Source organism: Rattus norvegicus, chromosome 6 (assembly GCF_021556685.1).
Source record: "Rattus norvegicus strain SHRSP/BbbUtx chromosome 6, alternate assembly SHRSP_T2T, whole genome shotgun sequence".
Lineage (NCBI taxonomy): Eukaryota > Metazoa > Chordata > Mammalia > Rodentia > Muridae > Rattus > Rattus norvegicus.
This window is the reverse complement of record NC_141539.1, coordinates 129,574,557-129,599,438: the sequence shown is the minus strand read 5'-3', so window position 1 is coordinate 129,599,438 and position 24,882 is coordinate 129,574,557. Positions and strand designations below refer to the sequence as shown.

At 48.4% G+C, this 24,882-nt stretch overlaps 1 long non-coding RNA gene across 1 annotated transcript; it reads left to right on the top strand.

The window, feature by feature from the left end:
- Window positions 1-6,645: 6,645 nt before the first annotated feature.
- LOC148005445 (uncharacterized) lies at window positions 6,646-24,557 on the top strand. Its single transcript, XR_015622551.1, has 4 exons — window positions 6,646-6,908; window positions 7,376-7,476; window positions 21,608-21,683; window positions 23,705-24,557. It is a non-coding gene; the product is annotated as an uncharacterized LOC148005445 (long non-coding RNA).
- The last annotated feature ends 325 nt before the right edge of the window (window positions 24,558-24,882 follow it).

The following is a 24,882-nucleotide window of genomic DNA, read 5'->3' as shown; positions in this document are numbered from 1 at the left end:
GTGTGATGTCATCACAGGGAGGAAACCTCGTGGCACCTGAGTCCTGAGATGAGAAAAGCCATCAGGAGGCCACCAGCCCTTGCATAGACATGGGATGCTAGGGACATGGGATGGATCTGGAGGGCACCTGACCACTGAAGTCTGGGTACCTCCTGTCACTGCCACTTCAACAAGTCCTGAGTATCACTCTTCCTGACACTTTCATCAGCTGTGAGCCACCAGTTGGACTGGTAGGAATCCTGCAAACCCACTTACTGGGGTCCTGGTAGGGCAGAGACATAAGCAGAGTGCTAGGCTTGTGCACAGTGGGTCTTCTTCCTAACCCCTGTGATGAACATTTGTCCCTCACCTACCCAGTGACTCCCACAGTAGTAGATATAAAACACCTACTGTGTGAAGGGTTCTATTGTAGGCCCTGGGGACTCCATAGGGCAAATAGGTGAACAGAATCTGCCTTTCAGAGACAGTCTGCTGGGAAGAGACTGGCTGCATCACTGATGGGTTCCTGCATCTAGATGTGGCCTCAGGAGGGCAGTCCTCGGAGGGCAGGCTGTGATTTCCACATCCTGCCTACTGAAAGGTGAGGTGTTCTGCGACTGAGGAAGCAGAGCCCCAAGGGGGGACAAGAAGCATCCTCTCCTGCCCCTGGAGCCTCGGAAACTCCTGGAGACCTCAGTGTCTCAAGGAGGGAGGAAGCTGAATAGTCCCTACCTGCTTTCCTAAAGCAATGGCTGGACCAAATGCCCTTGAACCTGAGCCACAGGAGTGGCTCTCCATAGTCAATGCCGACTCACAGACTAAGTAAGCGGCTCCCATGACAGGCCGGCTGATCTTTCTACAGCCCCTCAGGAGACGTACAGCTCTGTGAAGAGATACAGGGAGCCCTAATTGCCTTCTACCACATAGGGTGCAGGAGAGCCCTGTCCCCTGAGTATCCCAGCTTCAGCCTGGCTCTCCGGCATCTCCAAAGCCTGCTGTTGGCACAGAAAGGACCGGGTGTACAGCAGAGACCATCCTGCCTTAGAACAGTGACCCAGGAACTATTTACGATGTGAACTGGCAGCCTCTGGGCGTCCCACCTCTCCACTTGATGCTCGATTCGCTCAGAGTGTTCCGTCGCCTAAGTCCGCCCATCCTTAAGGACTGAGCTGGAAACTCTTAGACTTGTTCAGCTGTGGGTGCTGACCTCCCCAAGACACCTTCGTGCATGCATCACAACACGCATCTCTCAGAGTCCCCATCTTCCTCCAGGGCTGAGAGGCAAGCATGACTGCAGAGTGTCCGAAGCCCTACTGTGTGCCCATTTGCATGAGATAAGTCTGTAAACATCAGGCTGTTCCAGAGTCACCTCCTCAGAGCCTCATGTGACCTCTGACCCCTCTGGTGGTGGATAAGATACACTCCACTGTGTCTTTTGGGGGGGAAAGCGAATGTTCTAGAACGTGTTCAAATGTGGATTTGTGTGTGTGTGTGTGTGTGTGTGTGTGTGTGTGTGTGTGTGTGTGTGGCTGGAGTTTGGGGTTCAGGCGGTTGGTGACTTGGTGGGCAGGCTCAGCCTCGAGCAGCAGTATGGCCTTTGGCATGTTTTGATATGTAGGTGCTTTCCAGTGGGTGGGTGTTTAGTGATTGGAAGTCAGTTTACTGTACAAAGTGGTCTTCGTAGTCTTCGCAGGCTGGGGTTTGGAGACGGTGGTCACTGACCTCCACTGCATGCAGGAACCACACCAGGTCTGCCCAGCCTGGACAATCTGGACAGCTACCAGCTCACCCACCGCGGTCCCAGCCTGACAAACCCCATCAAGGTGGCCTTTCCCTTTAATACAGTTCCTCATACTGTGGTGACCCCCACATAGCATTATTTTCATTGCTACTTCATAACTGTGATTTTGATACTGTTATGAATCATAACGTCATTTATCTGTGTTTTCTGATGGTCTAGGCAACCCTTGTGAAAAGTTCATTTGCCCTCCAAGGGGTCGTGACCTACAGGTTGAGAAATGCTGTCCTAAGGAAATTACAGCTTAGAACAGTGGTGGAACTCAGTGCTCAGGCAAGTTTAAACTGGCAATAAAGTTCTTCCAGAAGCCTTGACCTTCCAAAGGCACAAGAGCTTCCTGCAGAAGGGTCAAACAAGCCCGGAATGGAGGGGAAATGGAATCAAAGTCTGGTGGGGAGAGGGTCCCTGATTGGGTCTCCGAGGTAGGAGGACGTCCCAGCCTCGAGGCCACGGAAGCCTTATCTGCCCATGTCCCTGTCCCACGACAGGCCCCTCAGCCTCACCCAGCTGAGTCTGTACAGCATCAACAGCAACACCGCCTGTCCACTGAGCCTGCTGCCTGTCACCAGGCCCATCCCCGACACGTCTGGACACCCGTCTGGCAGGAAGCGGCCCCCGTCCAGCTCCGTTTCCTCACGCTCAAGTCAGGATCTGAGGCTAAATCTCCAGTTGACATGACACTAGAGATAATGCTTCTTGGTCCCTCCCAGGGTTATCCGGCCGCCAAACTTCCCCTGACTTCCCTGCTCTACTCTGAAGTATGTCCCTGGGGTGAGGACACATGGATGGTGGGGATCCTGTGGCGCCACCAGGGTCTGTGTTACAGAGAGAGGGATCATTACTTGGTATCCTGACCTGAGCCAGACATTGGTACCTCCTACGGCTCCGGGGAAAAGAAACCAGGAAGACAAGACACAGCGGAGCGAAAGACCAAGCCAGTGGGCCCTGCCTGCTGAGTGCAGTGGCTACAATGGCAGAGGGATGGGAAAAGGGAGAGGGTAAATCTCGGAGCCTCAGTGAGCATCACCCAGGCATGCAATCTGTCACTTAGCACATGTTAATAAAGGCACAGGGCTAGGCTTGTCACCAGCCCTGTGACAATGACAGCTCCTGCTGGTGACTTTCTGTGCCGGGCACCCAGATGATACCACTCACACATGAACTCACGCAATCTGATCAGAAGGTTCATTTTAACCATTTGACAGATGAGAAAATGAAGCCCAGAGAGGTTAAGCGACCGTCTAAGACCACACAGCGAGTGGGCAGCAGGTGTTGGACTAACTGTGTGACAGAGTTAGTGACAGAGATCTTGGCTGTGGACTGCAGTTAGACTCGGCTCATCCAAGAGATGGGCTGAGCAGTTTCATGAAGGGCAGATGTGAAGATGGCTGCCTTGGCTTCCTAGGACTGGGAGAAGCTGAGTCCTGCCCAAATGCCGTCACAGCCTGGTCCTCCCCCACCGCCATGCGATCGCATGCTTGATTGGGACAGTCTCTGGTTGGTTTGGTTTGCCTGGATTTCTTGCTCGCACTTTTGGAGACTCAAACCCTTCAAGATTCTCCGAGGAAGAGGTCAACAGTCGCCCAGACTGACTGCAGCAGTTTTCCGACAGGTTCTAACAATCCATTGCTGCGCTCCAGAACCCTGCTGAGGGGTCTTGTGCTCTCTGAGTCCATGCTCATCGCTCATTGTAGGCCTTTAGGAATTCTTTAAAAGCTCATTTAAGGAAATAAGGAGACCATCGAGGACTCCCAGGTCACTTTGCAGCTACTGGACACATAAGAAAGACCTGCTAGGATGAGCTCTACCTTACTAATGCTGACGGCTCCTGTAAGTGGGTGAAACTATGTAAAGTCTTTAAAGCTTTTATTTATCTTTGTTTATTTGCATGTGGGGGAGTGGATATGTATAACTTAGTCATATGTGTGTGTATATATATATATGTATATATATATTATGTATTCATCTGTACGTGTGTGTACCATGTGTATGCATGTGTAGTGTGTGTGCCCTGTCCTATTGCTCTCTGCCTAATTCTCTTAAAATGTATGTATGTGTATATGTGTGTATCTGATGTGTGTGTATGTATGCATGCATGTGTTGGTGTGTGTGTATATATCTATATATACATGTATGTTTGTATATATGCATATACATGTGTATGTTCCATGTGTATGCATGTATAGTATATGTGCCATGATATGCAAGTGTAGTGTGTGTGTACCATGTATGTATGTGCAGTATATGTGCCATGATATGCATGTGTAGTGTGTGTGTGTACCATGTGTATGAATGTGTAGTATGTGTGTACCATGTGTATGAATGTGTAGTATGTGTGTACCATGTGTATGTATGTGTAGTGTGTGCACCATGTGTATGCATGTGTAGTGTGTGCACCATGTGTATGCATGTATAGTGTGTGCACCATGTGTATGCATGTGTAGTGCATGTGCATATGAGTGAGTATATTTCTGATGACTAATTCTCACTTACAATGATAGCTTTAGCTACTTGTCTGCACTCTGGGTGGCAGCACGAACCCCTTTAGAAAGTGATTCTACTGCAAGACCGAAATTGGAAATAAATGCACACGTAATACCCCAAAGTGCTCAACACAGTGCTTCTATAAAGAAAGGCACAAGAGTTATGGAACTACACAGTCTCCTTGGTGGAAGGTTATACAGACATGAAAAGCTGAGTGAAAGTGAAGGTGGCCAATTACTGGTTAATTATTCGATCTCCCGTCTCAAGACTGCTTGTGACTGTCAGAAATTCACCTTCCCTGGGAGTAAACTCTGTTCCGACTCGAATTCCCTCACCCAAACCACTGCCTGGAACCAGCATGAGGGACTCCTGGTGGGCAGGGCCAGGACAGTCTGAGCAATGGAATCATGAGTTGTTAGGTTGTAGCCTGAGGTATAAAATAAACACTGAGGACTGAAGAAGAATGAAATATAGCATCCTGGGTGAGGGGTCAAGGTCAGGGCATCAGACAGGCTGTGTCTACAGCGGGCGGTGAGAGAAGGGCTCCTGTTTCAGCTTCTCTTCCTCCTCACGAGTGAGGGATTGGATTAATTCCAATGGGAACGCCACACTGAACACACCATCACTACCCCTTAAAATGGCTATGGACTGACAGAAGGAAGGGAAGAAGGAAGGAGGAGAGGGAGGAAAGGAGAGAGAGAAAGATAGAAGAAAAGAAGGAGGGAGGTAGAGAAGAGGGAGGGAAGGAAGAAGGGAGGGAGAGAGGTGAGGAGGGAGGGAAATGGAAGGGATAGAGAGAAAGAGGGAGGGGAAGAGGGAGAGAGATGGAGGGAGGGAAGGAGGGATGACAGGAAGGAGAGGGCTAGAGAGAAAAAGGGGGAAGAAAAGAGTGGAGGGAGGGAAGGATGGAGGGAAGGAGGAAAAGAGGGAAGGAGAGAGGGAGGATGGAAGGAAAGAAAATTGAGAAGCTGTCAGAGTCACAGAGCAGGGCAACCCAAGGAGGCGTGTGACAACCACACATAGGTGGTCTCTAGATGGGGTCCTGGAGAAAAGGATGTTAACGGGGAAATGAGGAAGCCTGGATGAAGCCTGGAGTTTGGTCACAGCAGGGCCCCATGCTGGTTTCTTGGTTATACCCAAATGCCCCAGGCTAACATGAAATGCTAGCTCTGGGAAAGTGGACCAGGGGCATCAGGGGAACTTTCTACACCAACTCTATAGCTCTAAAAAGTTCGTAGTAACTTCCCCTTCTCCTAAAGGTGCTTTGTGAAAGACTGAATTAGGCTGGCACCTTTAGGGAGGCTTTTTCCAGGACTCAGAGCTAAGCAAGCGCCAGGTTCTGCAGAAACGTGGGACTCTATTCACTGATAGGGAAAGCATCCACAGTGCTTATGTGTCTGTGCCTCACCCATCTGAAAGCCACACACTTCTCAACTCCAGTGGCTTTCTCCACAGCAGTGAAGCCACCAGAAAACAAAGCTCCTCCTCACGGTGAGGCCCAGGCCTCTGCTTCCCTATCTGAGCTGGTTGAACGGATCCTGGCTCTAAGCCTCACTGGGTGAGTATAGGCTCCAGGAGGGCTGCTGGGCCTCTGTAAAAAGGGTGTAAGGTGCCACCCTCTGCAGCTGCGGTGAGGATGAAATCTAAATGTTCTGAGGGCTGGGGGATAGGATTTTGCATGTCCTGCACCCTCCCTTCACTCTAGGCAGGCAGAGAAGTAGGCCTTGACACCTGTTCAGCAGCTGAGCGCTAAGCCTGGGGCAGAGGCCTGCAGCTCCTGGGGACCCCCTTGGCGAGGTATGGTGTAGAGAAGATCATTGTTTGCTTTATTCCAAACTTCCACAAGGCTGCTGACAACCACATCCAGGTGCCCTGTGGGATGGAAACTGGATGTCCCCTGAGTATATCTCTTCGTGTCCGTAAACCCCACAAGCATTTTCTTGGTCTTCTTGCATAACTCTTTTTATCCTTCCGGGTTGGAAAAAAAAAAAAAAAAAAAAGTGAGTTGGAAATGTGTCACCTCTCCATAGCAAGTCACCTGATGGATGTGTGTGTTGGATGGCGGGGGGGTGTCACAATCTGGTCCCTGTGGTCATATTGGCTTGGGCCCAATGGCTCCTTAGTGCTCAGGCCTCAGTCTGGTCCTGAGCCAAGGGGGCTGCTCTTGCTCAGAGTGCTGAGGAGTGTTCTTTCTGCCAGGAATGAATGATGTGGTGAAATGGAGTGTTTCAGAGCCAGAGTGGAGCCAAGGGAGGAGCACCACCCTCCATTAGGGATGAAGCCAGAGGGCAATAGAGACTTAAAGTTGACCGAAGGGCAGGGTCCACCCTATTAGCTCACACCAGGAAGTATTGGTTCCCGAGCCCCTTGTTCAGTAATGTCTTGTCTCTATGAGGTCACCAAAGCTCTCAGAACGCCCTTTGACATATTTCGAGAGTGACTGTGGAGTGTACAGTTCTGAGTGGGATGTTGCTGTCTGGGAGGACCCCAGCGCAATGTGTTGGTTGTCCTCAGCGAGCGCTCAAACCCGCCTTTGCCACTCTCTGAGGAGGAGGATTGCTCTGCTCACCCAGACCTCAAGAGAACCTGTGTGGAAGGGCTCTGTCCTACACCCTGAGGCTACAGCATACACAGAGGGCTTTTGGAGGTCAGTGGACTCAGCCAGATCCCCAGGATCATAAGGGTAGTGGCAGAACCTCGGTGGCCCCTCCCTCGGGCAGCCTCTTTATGCAGTGTCTCTCACTGACTCTCACCGTAGCCTCAAAAGCAGGCACCTCTTTTCCTCCTTCCATGGGAAAGGAAACTGTAGTGCAGAGAGAGTGAGTACCCAAGGCCACTTCCTATAGAAGAGCATGACCTTGAACTTGTCAACTCTGTAAACTCAAGCTGGTAGGCCAGAGGGACACAGCGATGTCAGAGGAGCTGTGACACAGAGCAGGAATGTTTTGCTCCGTGTTGCTTGGGAGGCTTGGATCCTCAGGGTTCCACAGGAATCCCAGCCAGGAGAAGGCAGGAGTGTCAGGGTGGAAAACTGAGCCAGGCCTGGATGGGTGTGGCACACCAATATCAAGCCGCATGTCTGGTCATGATTTGAGTATCGAATGTCCTCCACAGCCCCACATTCCGAATGCTTGGTTCTCATCCAGTGGAGCCATTTCAGAAGGCTCTGGAAATCTGGAGGCGGGAGACTTGATGGAGGAAGTCAGTCAACAGAGGTGGGTTCTCTGGAGGGGCATCTTATACCTGACCCCTTTCCTGTTTCTTTCTCTACTTCCTGTCTGCCACGAGGAAGGTTTTGTGTCACACACTCCTGTTGTCATGATATTTCCCTCAGGCAGTTACGCACTAAGCCCTCTGAGACCATGAGCCAAAATAAGTCCGCCTTCTCTGTCTTAGTAAGGGTTACTATTGCTGTGATTGAAACACCATGACCAAAAAGCAAGTTGAGGAGGAAAGGGTTTATTTGGCTCACACTTCCATATCATTGTTTATCACTGAAGGAAGCCAGGACAGGAACTCAAGCAGGACAGGAACCTGCAGGCAGGAGCTGATGCAGAGGCCACAGAGGGGTGCTGCTTACTGGCTTGCTCCCCCGGCTTGCTCAGCTTGCTCTCTTATACAACTCAGGACCACCAACCCAGGGGTGGCACCACCCCTGTCATAACATGGACAAGGCCCTCCCCAATCTATCACTAATTAAGAAAATGCCCTACAGGCTTGCCTGCAGCCTGATCTTATGGAGGCATTATCTTAATTGAGGTTCCCCCTTCTCCGATGACTTTAGCTTGTGTCAAGTTGACAAAAAACTAGCCAGCACATTCCCTCAAGCAGTATCTGTCAGGTAGTTGAATACAGCGGTTGCCAGTAACCAATGCCAACAGTGACTTTGAGTCTGTGACCCACAGGCCTTGGGGCAGGCCTGAGACCCTGTCTAGATGAAAGCAAGCCAGCCTTTACCTTTCTCATTGAGCTGACTTTGGAATTGATGGTGCAACAGCAATGGTGGGTAGAACTGCCAAGTGCCCAGGTGTGAGGCAAGGGGGGCACTGGAATGGAGCAGCAGCCAGCGTATCCTCCACTGCCTCTAGACGGTCGGCCAGCAACCGGAGAAGCCATCTTGACTGTCCTCGGGGCCCTCCCCTTTTCTGATTTTATTAAACCCCACCTCTTGGTGACCTATCGTTGTACCATTCCATGTGAGGAACTAGAAATAACATGTGCAGGACCCAAAGGTATGGGCTAAATTCTATACCACCAATTTCAAATGGTAAAGCCCTGGCTAATTTTCCCCAGCCCAAGACATAGGGACAGGACCTTATTTGGAGAAAGTATTTTATAGGGGTAATTAAGCTACAATGAGGTCATTAGAGCAGACCCTAGTCCAGTGTGACTTGTGTCTTTATTTTATTTTTATAAAGGGGGACATTTGGGTACAGACAGCACAGGGGAATAGCACTGTATTATGCTCTGGGCAGACATCAGGTGAGGTTCTGCATAAGCAATGACTTTAGCAAACTCTTTGGTATCAGGACAGGAGCTTGGGATCAATTCCACCCAGGCTCAGAAGGGACTGCCCTTAAACTGGAGCCTGCCCTCTGAGGGTACTGTGGCTCCCCCTCCCTTAGTCTTTCACTTCCTAGCTCAAGATGTGACTGCCCACTCAGACACATGCTCCTGTCATTGTCATCGACCTGGAGGCCAAACCAAGGAGACCATTTGAATCTCTAAACTGTGGGCTACATAGACCACACTTTACTTTGTAGTAATCTGCACCGGCCATTTGTCACAGCCGAGCAAAGATGATTAACAGAGCCCTGGATTCTTGTAGCTAATGCTGCTCAGTAGCTCTCCTATGCCTTGCCCTCCGTAGACTTTTGTTTGACTTGGATCTAAATGCATCTGCACATTCTTTCTGGCAAAGACAGTGTTGCTATTACTTTGACCAAAGACAAATCCTTTCATTTCTTGACTTTGTTTCCCCTAAGGAGTTGATAGTGATGGATTAGCCAGGAGAAACCAGCAGGGACAATTCAAACTCTACCTGGAAATGCAGAAGTAGGAAAGGCGACCATGTCATTTTTGTGTTAAGATGACCAACACTCCAGCTTTCTCAGCACTGCTGATTTTGGAAATCTCACAGCCTCTGCCCTAGGCATGGAGCAACTGATCAACCTACCTTGTACCCAGCTCAGAACCTTCTAGTTTTTAAATGGCCAAGGACCTTCCTTTCTGGAGCTTTAAAAAAGTACCAAAGGGGTCTGTTTTCTAGTGTGAGAGAACTCAAGAGAGCACATGTGAGGACTACTGTCTTGTTTGGCAAACTGGAGAAACTGAAGAGTTGATACTTTCTGGGGACTGTTAGGCCAACTAGCATCTGCAGACATCCTGCATGCCTTAACCATAGACATCCTCTACATGAGGCTCGGCCAGGCATGAGCAGACCAAAGAAATGCTAGGGACAAAGAATATATAGATTTACAATGGATGGACACAGAACTGGCTGCCATCCCAGGGCATAACAGGGAGTGGTCAGGGGGCCAGGCCACTCCAAATGATCCACTTGGAATAAAGGGTCCCCCAGAAGGGCCCAGCCCATCTGTGCCAAGCATAATGGAACTCACATGACCTGTGAGCTATTGCATTGTCTCAGACAGCTTCTGTGGTGTCCCTGAGGCTGCCCCAGGGGCCTGTGGTAGGCCTATTGAAAAGGGCTGTTCTACAGGAGGAGACTGCCTCTACCCCATGTTGAAGACCGCAACTCCTTTCTGTACCGGAACTTTAAAGTAGCTTGGGGTCTTGCCTTCAACTCTGTCTGCCTCCTGTGCCTCCCCAAAATATCTCTCTAGGCCCCCGATGTCTGCAAAAAGGCTGTAGGGGGAGGCTTCACCTGCAAAAATTCCCCATATAGAAGGGTGGGAGATGTAACTCAATGGTAGCATAGTTGATCTGCACACACAAGGCTGTGGGTACGATTCCCAGCCCTGCCAACAACAAGCTCATTAAAGGAATTCCAGCGTGTCCTAGCCATGGACATTGTTTTACTTTTTAATCCTAAACAAACCAGAGAAAAACACTCTGGCAAGGAATTTCCTCCCTAAAGCCTGAAATGTCCCCCTTGGAGGTTCTGCCTGTTTTGAGCCATGATAGTAATTCAGATTCCCTCTCCACAGCTCCCTCAGCCTGGGTGTTTGTTGCAGCCTGCCATGACCTCAACTGCTTTCTCCTCTATGTGTAAGGTCAGAAATGAAAAGAACAGACAGAGAAGAGAAGAGGAGAGGAGAGGAGGGGAGGGGAGGGGAGGGGAAGGGAAGGGAAGGGAAGAGAAGAGAAGAGAAGAGAAGGAAGAGAAGAGAAGAGAAGAGAAGAGAAATGCCCTGACACCACATTATGAGACAACCTCCAAAGATGTTGTTGAGTTCATTATTACCCACCTACTGCTGAGCATGGGGTTGACTCTCAAGAGTGGCTTTTCCCCTCAAGATTTCCTTGGGGGAAAAAAGCTAATTCTTTCCTTTGCTAGTGATTATCTATTGGAGATAGGATCTTGGTTAGGGATGGGGGTGTGGGTCCACTTTTCCTCTCAGCTCTAGGGCTCTCTCTGGTGCAGACCCATGCAGGCCCTGTGCATGCTACCACAGTCTCTGTGAGTTCAGATGTGTATTGGTTGGGCTGTGTTTTGAAGGTCTTGTTTCTTGGGTCTTCCATCCCGTCTGGCTTTTACACTTTTTCAGTCTCTTCTTCAAGGTTTCCTGAGCTCTGATGCAGAGAGAATTGATGGAAACATCCCATTGAGGGTAATGTGTTCCAACATCTTTCGCCCTCTGCACATTGTCTAGTTCCGAGTCTCTGTATTTGTTCCAATCTTCTGCAGAAGGAAGCCTGTCTAATGATGGCTGAACAAGGCGTGTATCTAGGTGCCTAGCAGAATACCATTAGGAGTCGTTTTATTGTGATTTTCCTTTAACAACAGTAGGGTTTGGTTTTCCCCTAGTTCCTGGGTCTATCTAGTCTTAGTTCTTGGCCACCAAAGCAGTGTTGGCTATGGTTTCCATCTGCTGGAGTGGGCCTTGATTCCAATCATATATTGGTTGGTTACTTGCACAAGCTATGTGCAGCATTATCTTGCAAGCAGACCACCATGGTAGATTGAAGGGTTTGTAGCTGGGTTGGTATTTACCTCTCTCTTTTGGTAGTGTGCAGAGGACCCTTCCTGACAGTAGGGGTGAAGCTGTAGATAGGCACGAGCTTAACTTCTCTGTGTTCACTGAGGTTGATAAATGTTGTCTTCAGCAATGGGACTGTACCAGCAGTAGTTGGAGAGTAACCAACATAGCCTGGATTGTTTGGTATTTCAATGACATGTAGCCCATTCTAAGTACTGGGGGCTTCAGTTGGTGACAAGAGATATCTAGTTAGGGCTGTGTCTCCTACTATTTGGTGATTCCACTTGCATTGCCTTCATATATGTATGCATTTTAGGAAGCTCTACTGTGCCAGGTTTTTATAGATCCCTCAAATGGTCCTTAGTATTAGCTGTCCTTCCCTGTCTTCCCTTCTTGCTTGGTCCTCTCATCTCAGCCCCCCATCTTATCTATCTATAACTGTCTATTCTCCCTCCTTTTCCCTCCAGGTCTCTTACTCTGTACCTGATTTTACTAAAAATGCTTTGAGTTTCTCTCCATTTAGGTTGATGTTTGCTATGAACTTGTTGTATGTAGATTGCCTTTACTATGTTTAGGGATGTCCCATTCATGAAGGGGTATTGGACTTTGTCAAAAGCCTTTTCTGCATCTAATGAAATAATTATGTAGGTTTTGTCCTCCAGTTTGATTATATGATGGATTAAATTTATCAATTTACATATGTTAAACTATCACTGCACGTCTGGGATGAAGCCTACTTGATCATGATGCATAATGTTTTAAAATTTGCTCTTAGATTTGTTTTGCAAGTATTTTATTGAGAAAATTTGCATCAATTTTCATAAGGAAAATTAATTTCTTATTCACTTTTTTTGTTAGGTCTTTTTGTGTTTGAGGTATGGAAACTGTAGTTTCAAAGATGAATCGGTTAATGTTTCTTCTGTTTCTATTTTGTGAAATAATTTGAGGAGTATTGGTGTTAATTCTTTCTTGAAAGCTAGGCAGAATTCTCTGCTAAAACCACCTGGTCCTGGGCTTCACTTGGATGGGAGACTTTTAATGACTGCCTCTATTTCTGTACTAGGTATATGTCTGGTTGAATTGCTTATTGAATCTTGATTTAACTTTGGTGTGTGGTATATACTGAGAAAATTATCCATTTCTTTTATAGTTTTGCATTTTGTTTTTTGAAGTACATCCTTATAATCCTTTGAATTTCAATTGCATGTTTTTATGCCTCTCCTTTTGTCTCTAATTTTATTTGGCTGACTTTGTCAAGATTATTGATTTTTCTCAAAGAGCCAGCTTCTTTTTCATTGAGTCTTTATACATTTTTTGCTTCTATTTTACTGATTTTACTCTTTAGTTTGATTATTTATTGCTGTCTACTCCTTTTGGGCATTATTTCTTCTTTTTGTTCTAGAGCTTTCAGGTGTGCTGTTGTTACTAAATGAAATCAATCTCTCTCTCTCTCTCTCTCTCTCTCTCTCTCTCTCTCTCTCACTTAATGTTATGAACTTGCCTTGTAAAACAACCTGCACTATGTTCTATAAGTTTGGGTATGTTGTGCTCTAGTTTTCAATCCGTTCTGAAAAGTATTTAGTTTTTTTCCCTACTTTCTGTCTTGACCCATTTTTGTTGTTGTTGTTGTTGTTCAGTGTTGTTCAGTTTCCGTGAGTTTGTAAGCTTTCTGTTATTTCTGTTGTTGTTGATATCCAGCTTTAAGCTGTGGTGGTCAGATAGGTTGCAGGGAGTTAACCTCAGTTTCCTTGTATTTGTTGAGACTTGCTTTGTGGTCAGTTTGGAGAAAGTTCCATGAGGTTCTGAGAAGAAGGTATATTCTTTTGTATTTGGGTGAAATGTTCTGTAAATATCTGTTAGATCTATTTGGTTTACAACGTCAGTTTGCTTCAGCATCTCTGTTTAGTTTTTGTCTGGGTGATCTGTTTATTGGCTAGAATTGGGTATCGAAGTCACCTACTATTACTGTGTGATATATGACTTAAGTTGTAGCAGTGTTTATTTTGTGAATGTGGCTGTGCTTGTATTTTGTGCATAGATGTGAAGACATGCAATATCCTCTTGGATTTCCCCTGGATAAATATGTCGTGTCCTTCTCTATCTCTTCTGATTAGTTTTAGTTTGAATTCTATTTGGTCAGATATTAAAATGGCTTCACTAGCTTGTTTCTTGGGTCCATTTGCTTGGAATATCTTTTCTAGCCCTTTACTCTGAGGTTATATTTCTTCTTGGTGCGGAAGGATGAATCCTGTTTTTTAACCCTTAGTCTGTGTCTTTTTATTGGGTAATTGAGACCACTGATGGTGAGAGTTATAAGTGAATGGTGCTTATTGATTCCCATAATTTTGTTGTTGAGGTGTGAGGGTTTTACTCCTGTCTTTTGATTTTTGTGGTCTGATATTTATTACTTGTGTTTTTTTGGGCATAGTAAATTTCTTCCGGTTGAAAATTTCCTTCAAATGTCTTCCATGGGGCTGCATTTGTAGGTAGATATTGCTTAAATTTGGTTTTATCATGGAATCTTTTTCTCCATCTATTGTGATTGCAAGTTTTGCTGGGTATAGTAGTCTGAGCCCTTCTGTCTTTGGGGTCTCCAATGAGAACTCAGCTGTTATTCTAATTGTTTTGCCTGTATATGTTACTTGGTCTTTTTCCCTTGTAGCTTTTGATCTTTTTTCTTTGTTCTATACATTTAGTGTTTTGATTATTATGTGCTGAGCAGACTTTCCTTTCTGATCCAGTCTATTTGGCATTCTCTATGCTTCTTGTACATTGAAAAGTACCTCTTTCTTTAGGTTGGGGAAATTTTCTTGTATAATTTTATTGAAAATATTTTCTGTCCCTTTGACCTGAGTATCTTCTCTTTCTTCTATCCTATTCTTCCTATATTTTGCATTTTTATATTGTCCAACATTTTTTTCTGTCCAATGTATCCATTCTTCAATCGTGTCTTCAGCACCTGAGATTCTCTCTCCTATCTCTTATATTCTGTTGGTGAGGCTTGCCTCTGAGCTTCCCATTTGAGTTCATAAGTTTTTCATTTAGTTTTCCCACAGCTTGGTTTTTCTTTATTGGTTTTATTTCTACTCTTATGTCTTGAGCTGTTTTCTTCATTTCATTCCACTGTCTGTGTTTTTATAGATTTTACTTTGGATTTATTCACATCCCTTTAAAGGCCCTCTAACATATTTATAATAGTAATTTTGAGGTCCCTGTATTGTGTCTCAGCTGTGTTGCAGTTCTGAGGCCTGCTGTGGTGGGGTTGCTGGACTGTAGTGGAGACATATTGTCTTGGCTATTATTGATTGTGTTTTTATGCTGGTGTCTAGGCATCTCGGTTTGGGATGGTTGTGATTTTAGGAGCTGGTTTCTGGTCTTGTCTTTGATGGGTGGGCATTCCATTTCTTGGTTTCTGTGGCCCTCTCTGGTTCTTTGGAGAGTGTGGTGGCTGTGGGTTGCCTGCAGGGAATGCTTCTGAAATCCTGTCAGGTGTGGTCACTGGGGGTTCCAGGTGGAATGTGTCTCTAGGTATTGGGAGCTGACACTTAGGAATGGGGATGGACTAGAAGGGGGCACTCTGGTGGGGGAAACCAGGATGTGCCACCAGGATCTTAGTAGATCTTGGTGGGGGTGGGGGTGGGGGTGGCAGGTGCCGGGAGGAAGCAAGTTGGAAGAGAGGTGGTGTGCTACAGAGCTGGCAATGAGACTTGGGGATCGGACTTGGGGGAGAGGGGGAAGAGTGAAGATGGCCTACCTGCTTCCCTCATCTGTTTGGTTTGTATCTTTGCATCCAAGACCTGAATTCAGCAGGTCTGGATCTTGTACTTATAGAAGTTTCAACTAAGTGATGGCACCCATGGTCAATGTATGAACTGTGTCAAGTCAAGGAGGATGTATTCTCGGAGATCTGGGTCTGCCCCAGCTGCTGCTGTTACCAGTTCTAACCTCTGAGCTAGCACTGTATGGCCCAACAAGGCACCCTCAGGCCTGAAATAGGGGCAGCCAGAGGGCTCTGAGAATTAAGTAGCTTTTAGCACAAACATTTAACCTCAGTTCAATTTCCACGATCCCCATGGTAGAAGGGGAGAATTCTTGGAAGTCGTTCTCTGAGTCCTCTGACACAAGCACTTCAACCTTTGGAATGTGCATCCATGCATGTGTGCACACACATACACACACATTCACATGCATGCACACACACACATGTACACACACACACACACACACATGCATGCATGCACACATGCCTGAACAAGCACACACATATATTCACACAATAAAGAAATAAATACCTAGACAAAGAGATAACAGGAAATAACTGCACCTCCATGCAAAATAATGCACAATGCAAAGCTGGGAAAATTAAAAAGCTCTCCATTCGTTGGTATTGAGATCCCTTTGATATACCGAGGCTTGCTGGAGGGCTGAGATGCTCAGAAGATGACAGAGCAGAACTCAGGTCATCACAGAGAATCAGAGATTTGCTCCAGCTGGTCCCACCATCTCCCTGGACTTGACCTCACTCCCATCCGCCCAACCCCCTCAGTCAAACTTCACAGGTTCCTTTACCTTTGAAAACCTGCCAGCCACTCTAAGCACAGGTCACCCCAGGGCCTTTGCACACAGCCTCCTCCAGATACCTGAACTTCTCAGCCTTTCATTAGCTTAGTGTCTTTGTCCACATAGCACCTTCTAGGGAGGCCTAGCCTGACGACCAAGGTTGTAGTTGTCCCCCTCCTAGCATCCCACAGGGCCCTTCCTTCCTTGCTTTCTTCTTTTCTTATAGTGCGTATCACTTCATAATGTGCTGTAACAACCCCTGCCATTTGTATTGTAGTGTGCTGTTTGCTTTAGTGTATACAATCTCACCCACCATGTGGGTATTTTGTCTGCTTGTTTATTTGGCTTGTGTGTCTGGCACTGTTTTCTTCTCCTGTGGCTGTGTCTCTTATGCCTGCAAGAATGTTTGGAACCTAGGAGAAGCCCAGTATGAGCCTGTGAGGGAAATAAGAGTTCCTCTCCCTCTCCCTCTCCCTCTCCCTCTCCCTCTCCCTCTCCCTCTCCCTCTCCCTCTCCCTCTCCCTCCCCCTCCCCTCCCCCTCTCCCTCTCCCTCCCTTTCCCCTTACCCCACCCCTCTCTCTCTCTCTCTCTCTCCTCCATCTCCCTCCCTCTCCCCCTCCCCCTCCCCCTCCCCCTCTCCCTCTCCCTCCCTTTCCCCTTACCCCACCTCTCTCTCTCTCTCTCTCTCCTCCATCTCCCTCTCCCTCTTCCTCCCTCTCCCTCTCCCTCTCCCTCTCTCTCTCTCCCTCTCTCTCTCCTCCATCTCCCTCTCCCTCTTCCTCCCCCTCTCCCTCTCCCTCTTCCTCCCTCTTTCTCTCCCTCTCCCTCTCTCTCTCTCCTCCATCTCCCTCTCCCTCCCCCTCCCCCTCTCCCTCTCCCTCTTCCTCCCTCTCCCTCTTTCTCTCTCTCTCCTCCATCTCCCTCTCCCTCCCCCTCTCCCTCTCCCCCCCTCTCCCTCCCCCTCCCCCTCTCCCTCTCTCCTTCCCTCTCCCTCCCTCTCCCTCTCCCTCTCCCTCCCTCTCCCTCTCCCTCTCCCTCCCTCTCCCTTACCCCACCTCTCTCTCTCTCTCTCTCTCTCTCTCTCTCTCCTCCATCTCCCTCTCCCTCCCCCTCCCCCTCTCCCTCTCCCTCCCTCTCCCTTACCCCACCTCCCTCTCTCTCTCTCTCTCTCTCTCTCTCTCTCTCTCTCTCTCTCTCTCTCCTCCATCTCCCTCTCTCTGTATCATATGTGTATACGGATGCACATGCATGCTAATGAGTAAAGGTTACTTGGGTGTCATGTCTCAGGGGCCTTCCACCTTGTTTGCTGGGGATAGGGTCTCTCATTGGCCTGGAACTGTGCCCACTGGCAAGGCTGACTGGCATGTAAGCTCCCCAGACCTGCCAGACCTCCCAACCTACCACACTGAGATTACAGCACACATCAACACACTCTTTTTCATGTAAGTTCTGGGAACCAAACTTGGGTCGTCGATGCTTAGGCGGCAGGCGGCAGGCGCACGCACACTGAGCCATCTCTCCTGTACTGGGTTTTTGTGGACTTGCAGAGATGCTAGAAGGACCCTGCATCCACTCTTCCCTAAGAAGTAAAGGGGAAGCACGAGTGTTGACAAGATGTCCCCTGGGCTTCTCTGTCACTCTCCACGTTCCCCACCCCTTTGGAAGCAGCCTGGTATCTGCCTGCCTCAGATTCCTATCAACCACTAACCAAATGAGGGCATGTAAATAGGAGAGAGGGCCTGCGTTAGGTCACAAACTGGTTCCCATCCCAGGAGACCCACCCAATGAGCCCTTCTGTCTGCAATGGCTTGACTGAGCACGGTGCAGCAAGAGGATAACACATACATTCCAGACTGGCCACCGTTCTCTAGTTTATTTCCTAGAGGGACATGCTCACACAATGCAATGCTCACACTATAGCTTCTCTGGGTTACAGAGATCAGTGACTCACACCCTCAACCACCTCATTCTCAGAAGGACCAAAAACGACAGGAATGGGTAGGTGAGGTGAGGAAGGGAAGGGAGAAGCTGGGACCCTTACTTTATCCAAAACCTGACAGAATCCATCTGCCTTGAAGAGAGGCTGCAGCCTCCACATGGTCCCAGGCAGACTTATCTACTCTGAGATAGATCTGCTTTGGTGGGAGAGACAAGGTTGACCAGAAGGCTGATTAACATCCCATTAATTCTGCCGTATTGGACTGTCCCCAACAAATACAATTGGGTCTAAAGAGGAATCTGTGACTAAAATATCTCTATCCTATCTGTCATGTGAGAATGCAGCCAGAACTCCTGTGGTGGGCAGGGGCTGCAGGGGAGGAGGCCCTCAGGTCCAGAGAGCTGCTGGGATCAGCTCAGATGAGAAATAGCTGAATTTTCCAGATAAAGCACTTTTGCTTTGGACCAGTTCTGTCCACAGAAAAGGAGGCAAGGGTAGACACTCCCAGCTGCAGACCCCAGCCCAGACTCCTGGCACTGTCCTGCAGCTATGGGGCCCCATGCTGAGTGACCCCATGAACCCCAGTGACTTGAGGTGGCTCTAACAGAGCCTGGATTACACGGAACTTGGAGAAGTTCACTTGGCTGATCCCCAAGCCTTCTTTTTGGTTGTCCCTAGATCCTTAGGGAAAACATGGGCTGAACTTGGCTGGGCCTGTTTTGAAAGTGTGCTTTTCTTCGATGAAGCCTCAGGAGGTCAGCACAAAGCAAATCTCATCACAACTGGATCTGACGAAGTTCGGCAACCTCCTGGCTGCTGGGCTTTTTCTGTCATGGCGGGCTCCAGAGTACAGTGGGATCCAATTCTCCCTGCTGGGACTTGCTATTCACGGCACAGGATGGGCCAAAGTCTGGCTTCTGAAGTAAGAACAATGGGGTGGCACAGAACCCTGGGCTTACCGAAAGGGCAGAAGAAGAAAGAGAAGTTGAGGTACTTTAAAAAAAAAGTAACAATTCTCTTGCTATTTTCCCTACCCTTTGCCTTCTCCCAGCTGCAATCCAGACTAAGCCAGAACCCATCATCCATCCCTGGCAAGAAGTGTGTGCACAGCACAGTGGGGGAGGCCACAGCTGGCCACAGCTGGTGCTCTTCTCTGAGCCCTTGTGGATTGCGGTTGGCTGTGTTTCAGACTTCTATCCCTCTCGTGAGCTCCTGGGTGAAGCTCGGCAGAGCACCCACAGAAAGCCGGTTCCTACCAGTTCAAGGCATCAGTCACTTCAAACATGTCACCTATACTTTTTGTCTTTGTTTACCAAGTTATTATGTGGGGCCAAACAAAGACTTAGATCAGATTGGCAAAGGGTAGTGTGCCCCTAGGTGCACCAGGAGGGCGGGGACTGTCACCAGCAGCACTGCTGTTGCTTGTCACTATGTAAATGAGTGACTGCCTAGTGTACTTGGCTAGCTCCAGCCCAGCGAGAGACCCTGGCTTACAAGAAAGACAGACAACACCCGATAAAACACCAACAGCACCAATGTCTCCTTGCATTTCTCTGTTGCTCTCAATGTTCCCCACCCCTGAGGAAGCACCCTGGTGTCTGCCTGCCATGGATTTCTATCAAACCACCGACCAAATGAAGACTTGCAATAGGAGGGAGGGGCCTGGTTAGGTCTCAAGCAGCAGGAGGGCAGGACCTGGGTGAAGTGAGGCCCGTGTCAAGCAGTCTGGGCTATCCTGAAACTATGTAGTGACTGACTTAAAGTCCTCCTCCTTTTGCCTCCATCTTCGTAGCTGAGGTTACAGACATGTACCACTGCGCTCTGTTTTCTGTGGTGCTGAGGATGAAACCTAGGGAGGTCTGCGTGCCAGACCCTTCCGACTGCGTTGCATCCCTAGCCCGGTTTTATTTCCTGACGGTAAAAACTTATCTTTGAACCTGCACACGCCTGGTGCACGAAGCTGGACCAGGGAAGAGTTTCTTGGATGGAAGCAAAGAGGGGGATGGCTGATTCCGATACGCCTTCTCCATGTTCGCTCGCCAGTGGCAGCTCCTCTCCAGACCCAGTCTTAGCATGGGGGCAGATGGGAGGAGGCCGGAGGAGGGATAGAAGAATCCAAAGAGTGTGGTCCATAGGGCAGATCTTGAGGCCATTCTGTGAGTAGTGGGACCACACTGGCTTCACTCAGCGTAGTAGGCACTGTGCCCAGAGCACACAAAAATGTTTTATTAGCAATCATGTGTGCCAAGCATTCGTGTGTGCATGTGCGTGCGTGCGGGTGTGAGTGAGTGTGTGTGTGTGTGTGTGTGTGTGTGTGTGTGTGTGTGTGTGTGTTTACATGTGAAGGCCAGAGGACAATGCCTGGTGCTGTTGGCATATTTTGAGTGTTGTCTGCCTTTCGTTAAGCCAGGGTCTCTAACTGGGCTGGAGCTGGCCATGTACACTAGGCAGTCTGGCTGGTGAATCCCAGGATCTGCCTGTTTCCACCTCCCCAATCCTGGGATTGGAAGCATGTGTCATAATGCTCAGTGCTCTCTCTGTGAGTGTTCTTCTTTCCCCCCTCCTCCTCTCCCTCTGCTCTCTCTTCCCCTCCTCCCTCCCTCCTCACCCCCTGCATTGTAGAGGATTAAGCTCCAGTCCTAGAACCTTCCTGGCTAAGTCACCACTTTAGCCCTGGTTGGGTTTTTTTTTTTTTTAAGTCAAAAAGAAAGTGTGAGCACCATAGTGCGCACACACACACACACACACACACACACACACACACACACACACGAGCGCGCACAAACCTGCACGCATACCAGTCCAAATCGTCCCACTTTACACCAGTGCACGTGTAAAACATAAGTATTTTAGCGGAGAAGGTGCCCAGAAGAGTAATAAGGAGGCTCAGAACAGGAAGCAGGAGGTGGGTGTGGATGGAGGGGAGATGGCCACCTGGTGAACGATGGTGGTGCCCATAGCCTTGTTGTCTCTGCTCCCCTCTTACTTAATCATGGCTGAGATAACCCAATCCTGGCTTTGCTGTGGCTTACCACACTATCTCAGCTTTTCTGCCACAGAACTTTCTAGAAAGCCGAAGGGTGTACAAGTGTATGCAAGCTGCAGCAAGGGTAGCTTCAGAGTGCAGATGTTTGCATCCTAGAAGAGCCTCTCCCAGGGCATGAGTCACTGAGTTCAATTCCTCGCCATAGTCTACATCTATGTGGGATCTCCTGGGAGTGAGCCCAGGCTGTTCTTAATAATAGTGACAATGGCCACCCTGTGATGATAGCCACCCTTTGGTTTTCCTTTCTTTGTCACCCCACTCCTCTCCCTCATCCACTAAACCATTAGTTTGCTCCCATGTCCCGGTGTCTTATGTTAGGGCTCTGACTTTGGGCAAGTCAAGTCCCTCAGCCTTAAAGGCAGTGATATGTGAGATGTCTCTTTCAAGGTCCCCTAGTGGGAGGACTGTCAGCCCTGTGCCTTTCCCAAGTGGGAGAACAGAGACTTGTCCAAAGAGCAGCATCTGGCTGTGGTCAGGCCAGTGTTGCTCATGGCCTGCACCAATGCTACACCATGCTGGGTACCACCTCCTGCAGGGGAAGCGCAGAGGCCTTGCCACAGTCAGTGACTCCCAATCGTGTGACAAGAGGTGGTCTCAGTGACCTCCATCCTGCTTCAAGGAACTTTCTTCTCTCTAGGTGCTTAGGTGGAAGATGAGGAAACAGGGACGCCTCCTGGGGACATTTATGCCTACTCAGGAGAGGGCCAGCCCTGGTAAGGAGTGGGGAGAGATCCCAGCCTGACCTTCCCACTCACTCCATCTGTCCTACACTCCTCATCCAGCCCTTGGAGAGGAGGTCCTCTTTGCATATCCCCGAGCATTGGGTTTCCTTGGTGCCTTTGATGGCTGTGTCTGGATGCCACTCCTAGGATGCAAGCAAACTAATAGATACAGGGCTAAGTCCTTCTTATACCTGAGGAGAATAGGCTGGCCATATATTTCCAGTGAGCAGAGACACTTCTAGGCATAGTGAAAAGGAAGGCTTGTGGGAGCCAGTGCTCATGTGGGCAGAGGTGCATGGTCTCCACATCATGGGGCTCAGTGTAAGAAGAAAGGAAGCAGAGGAATGGGATGGTCACAAGGAAGACTGTTCTGTGGGTCACATAAGTGTTCCCAGAGCCACCGGCAGGCAGTATCTTGAAGAATAGGCAGAGGCAACCACAAAGAAAATGGCATGTGAGAATACATTTAAGGAGTGGGATGACAGGACACGTGTCAGATGAGACCCATAAGACCTAACCAGGAAAAGCACTGGATGGGCCTCAGCCTACTCCATTGCTTCCACTTGCTGCTGGTGCGGATTTGTCCGGCCCTTTGGTTTTATGAGAGGCCTCAACGATCTCTGAGGGTCTTGACCATCAACAGTCCTTATGTTCAGGGCCTTCTAAGTCTCTCTTCCTGCCTCTGTCCATGTGTGGCAGGTCTGTGTGCTGAAGCTCATGACCAATACCTTTGTTTGCTCCTAAGTGTTCTGGTTCAGACCCTAACTCATGGGAAAGACTCGTCCATGTCTCCTCAAAAGGTTGTCAGCCTCCCTAAGGCTGAACCCCGGAAATTCTGCCCTTTCTAGAAGGCCCAGGGCTTGCTCTCTCTCTCTCCCCTCATAAGAAACCTTCAACCCAAGACACACACAGACACACAGACTTGTAATATTCGTGTGCATGCACACACAGGAACATACACTGCACAGGCACACACACACACACACACAATACACATCTAGAGAGACATGACATACCACACCACATGCAATCACTTCGGGGTGCATCCACATCATCACAGACATGTTGTGATAGCTGTTTCTTCCTGTAGTCTTGCCGCAGCTCTGGGCAGAGAGCCTAAACTGGGAAATTGTTCTGATTGCTTTTATTGTTCTGATTGCTCCAGGCCAATGTGGGCAGTGCCTTCTGGTATCGGCCTTGTTATTGTGGCCGATTCTTTCCTGATCACAGAGCCATAATGCCCAGACTTCATTGTGGATTAAGGACACCTTAATCCACAATCCTTAATTCATAATCCCAGGAACCTTCCAGATTGGGATTGAAGAGACACCAAGACTAGAGGATCAAACAACTTAGAGGGTTCCTCAGTATGAGACAGCTGTTTTAATAAGTTATATATGTCTGTGTCTATATATTTATGCATTGGCTCTATTCCCCCTATAGAATCCTAATACACACACACACGCATCATATATCATGTGAATACAGAAATCTACACTTTACATATCACATGCATCTATACAAAGACCCCCCATAGACACTCATATTTACGCAAACACACACAGTCACACCTCCAAGAGCACACATAGATCCACATTCCCACAGACATACCATATACTACACATGCCTCATAGACACAAACGACCACACATACACTCACACAGACCTGTATGCCACGTATCACATGGATTCACACACACACACACACACACACACACACACACACACACACATATATATATATATCAAACATACCACATAGGCATTTATGCAATACATTATGGTATACATGAACATACACAGACTCAGACACACAGACACAAATATGCCATGTATATCCTACAGACATGCATGGACACACACATATATATATATACAACATACCTGTCCCAGAGTCTCTCTCTCTCTATTGCCTTTAATGTCTGTATTTGTAAGCAGTAACATAGTTTTAAAGTTTAGATTTTTATGAAAAGTTTTCTTCTTTGCTGCTTAACAAGACTCCTTTTTTTCAGGCTACCTGGACCGTGAAATGGTGCTCCTTAAAAATTCTTGACCTGATGACTTAGTGAGCAAGCCACCAAGGTGACCTCTCTGCAGGGTTGTGGCAAGCTTTCTCATCCTGATTTTACCAGGGGAACCTGTTGCAGCACTAGGGGGACTCCACTCAGAGGAAATGTCTGGGCCCCACTCTTGGATGCCCTGAAGACCTAATCTGGCTGCCTAAGACTAAGTGTGCCTAGCTCTCCTGACCATCCAGACTGGCTGCAGTTTCCACACTGACCATGACCAGGCCCCTAGCTGCCCTTCAACTCCTCCAGTAAATGTAAGCCGTCAACATAGTCATTGCTTGATTAAAGTTCAGGGGTTTAATAGATCATTAAAAAAAATCAAATTACGCCTACCACAGGCCCAGCCACCTGGCCCGTTGCCCCTGGTGCGGCAGTGCTCGGCCTGGCCCGCCAAGGCCAGGCCGGCCTGAGGTTCCTGCCTATTCCCGGAGGACGCCTGCAGCCAGCGGGCCGGCATTCTCAGCTGCATTTAATCTGCCCTGAGACAGGCTGGCGATGAGGAGAGGCGAGGGGCAAGGCACGGGAGGCTTTGTTCGCTGGGTAACCTGGAGCAGGGCCAGCCTGGAGGCGCTCCCTGGGCAGCAGAAGTCTGTTCCAATTAATCGTGTTTAACCATTCTAATCACACTTTAGCACATTAATCCTATTTTCAATCCAAAACACATCTGAAGCAGCGGCATGTGGGCCTTTTTACGGGAACCGCAAATCAGATGTAACGGGGAGGCGCGGGGCCCTCGTTCGCTCTGCACTTTCACTGAACTTAAACTTAATAAAATATGGGACTGGCTTGTGGTTGGATTTACTGCATGATGTTGGTGTCTCGCATATAAAAGATCCCCCTTAAGTGACTTAAAGACCTGTCAGAGAGCGCAGTGAAAATTTGATTAGAAAGTAACTCGGGCTGCGCCTTCACCCCCTCCTGCTAACAATACCAGGATGGGTGTGATCACTGGGTGGGTCGGGAACCAATCTGGCCCTTGGAGCTTCTGGTCATGTCTACCCAAGGTTGTAGCGATCCGCAGGGAGGCTCCCTCGATGGTGCTGAGTGGCCTCATAAAGGGGTTTATGGAGGTGTAATCGTGAAAACTTGATAAACCTCAAGCACTCCATCCCTGATGTCAA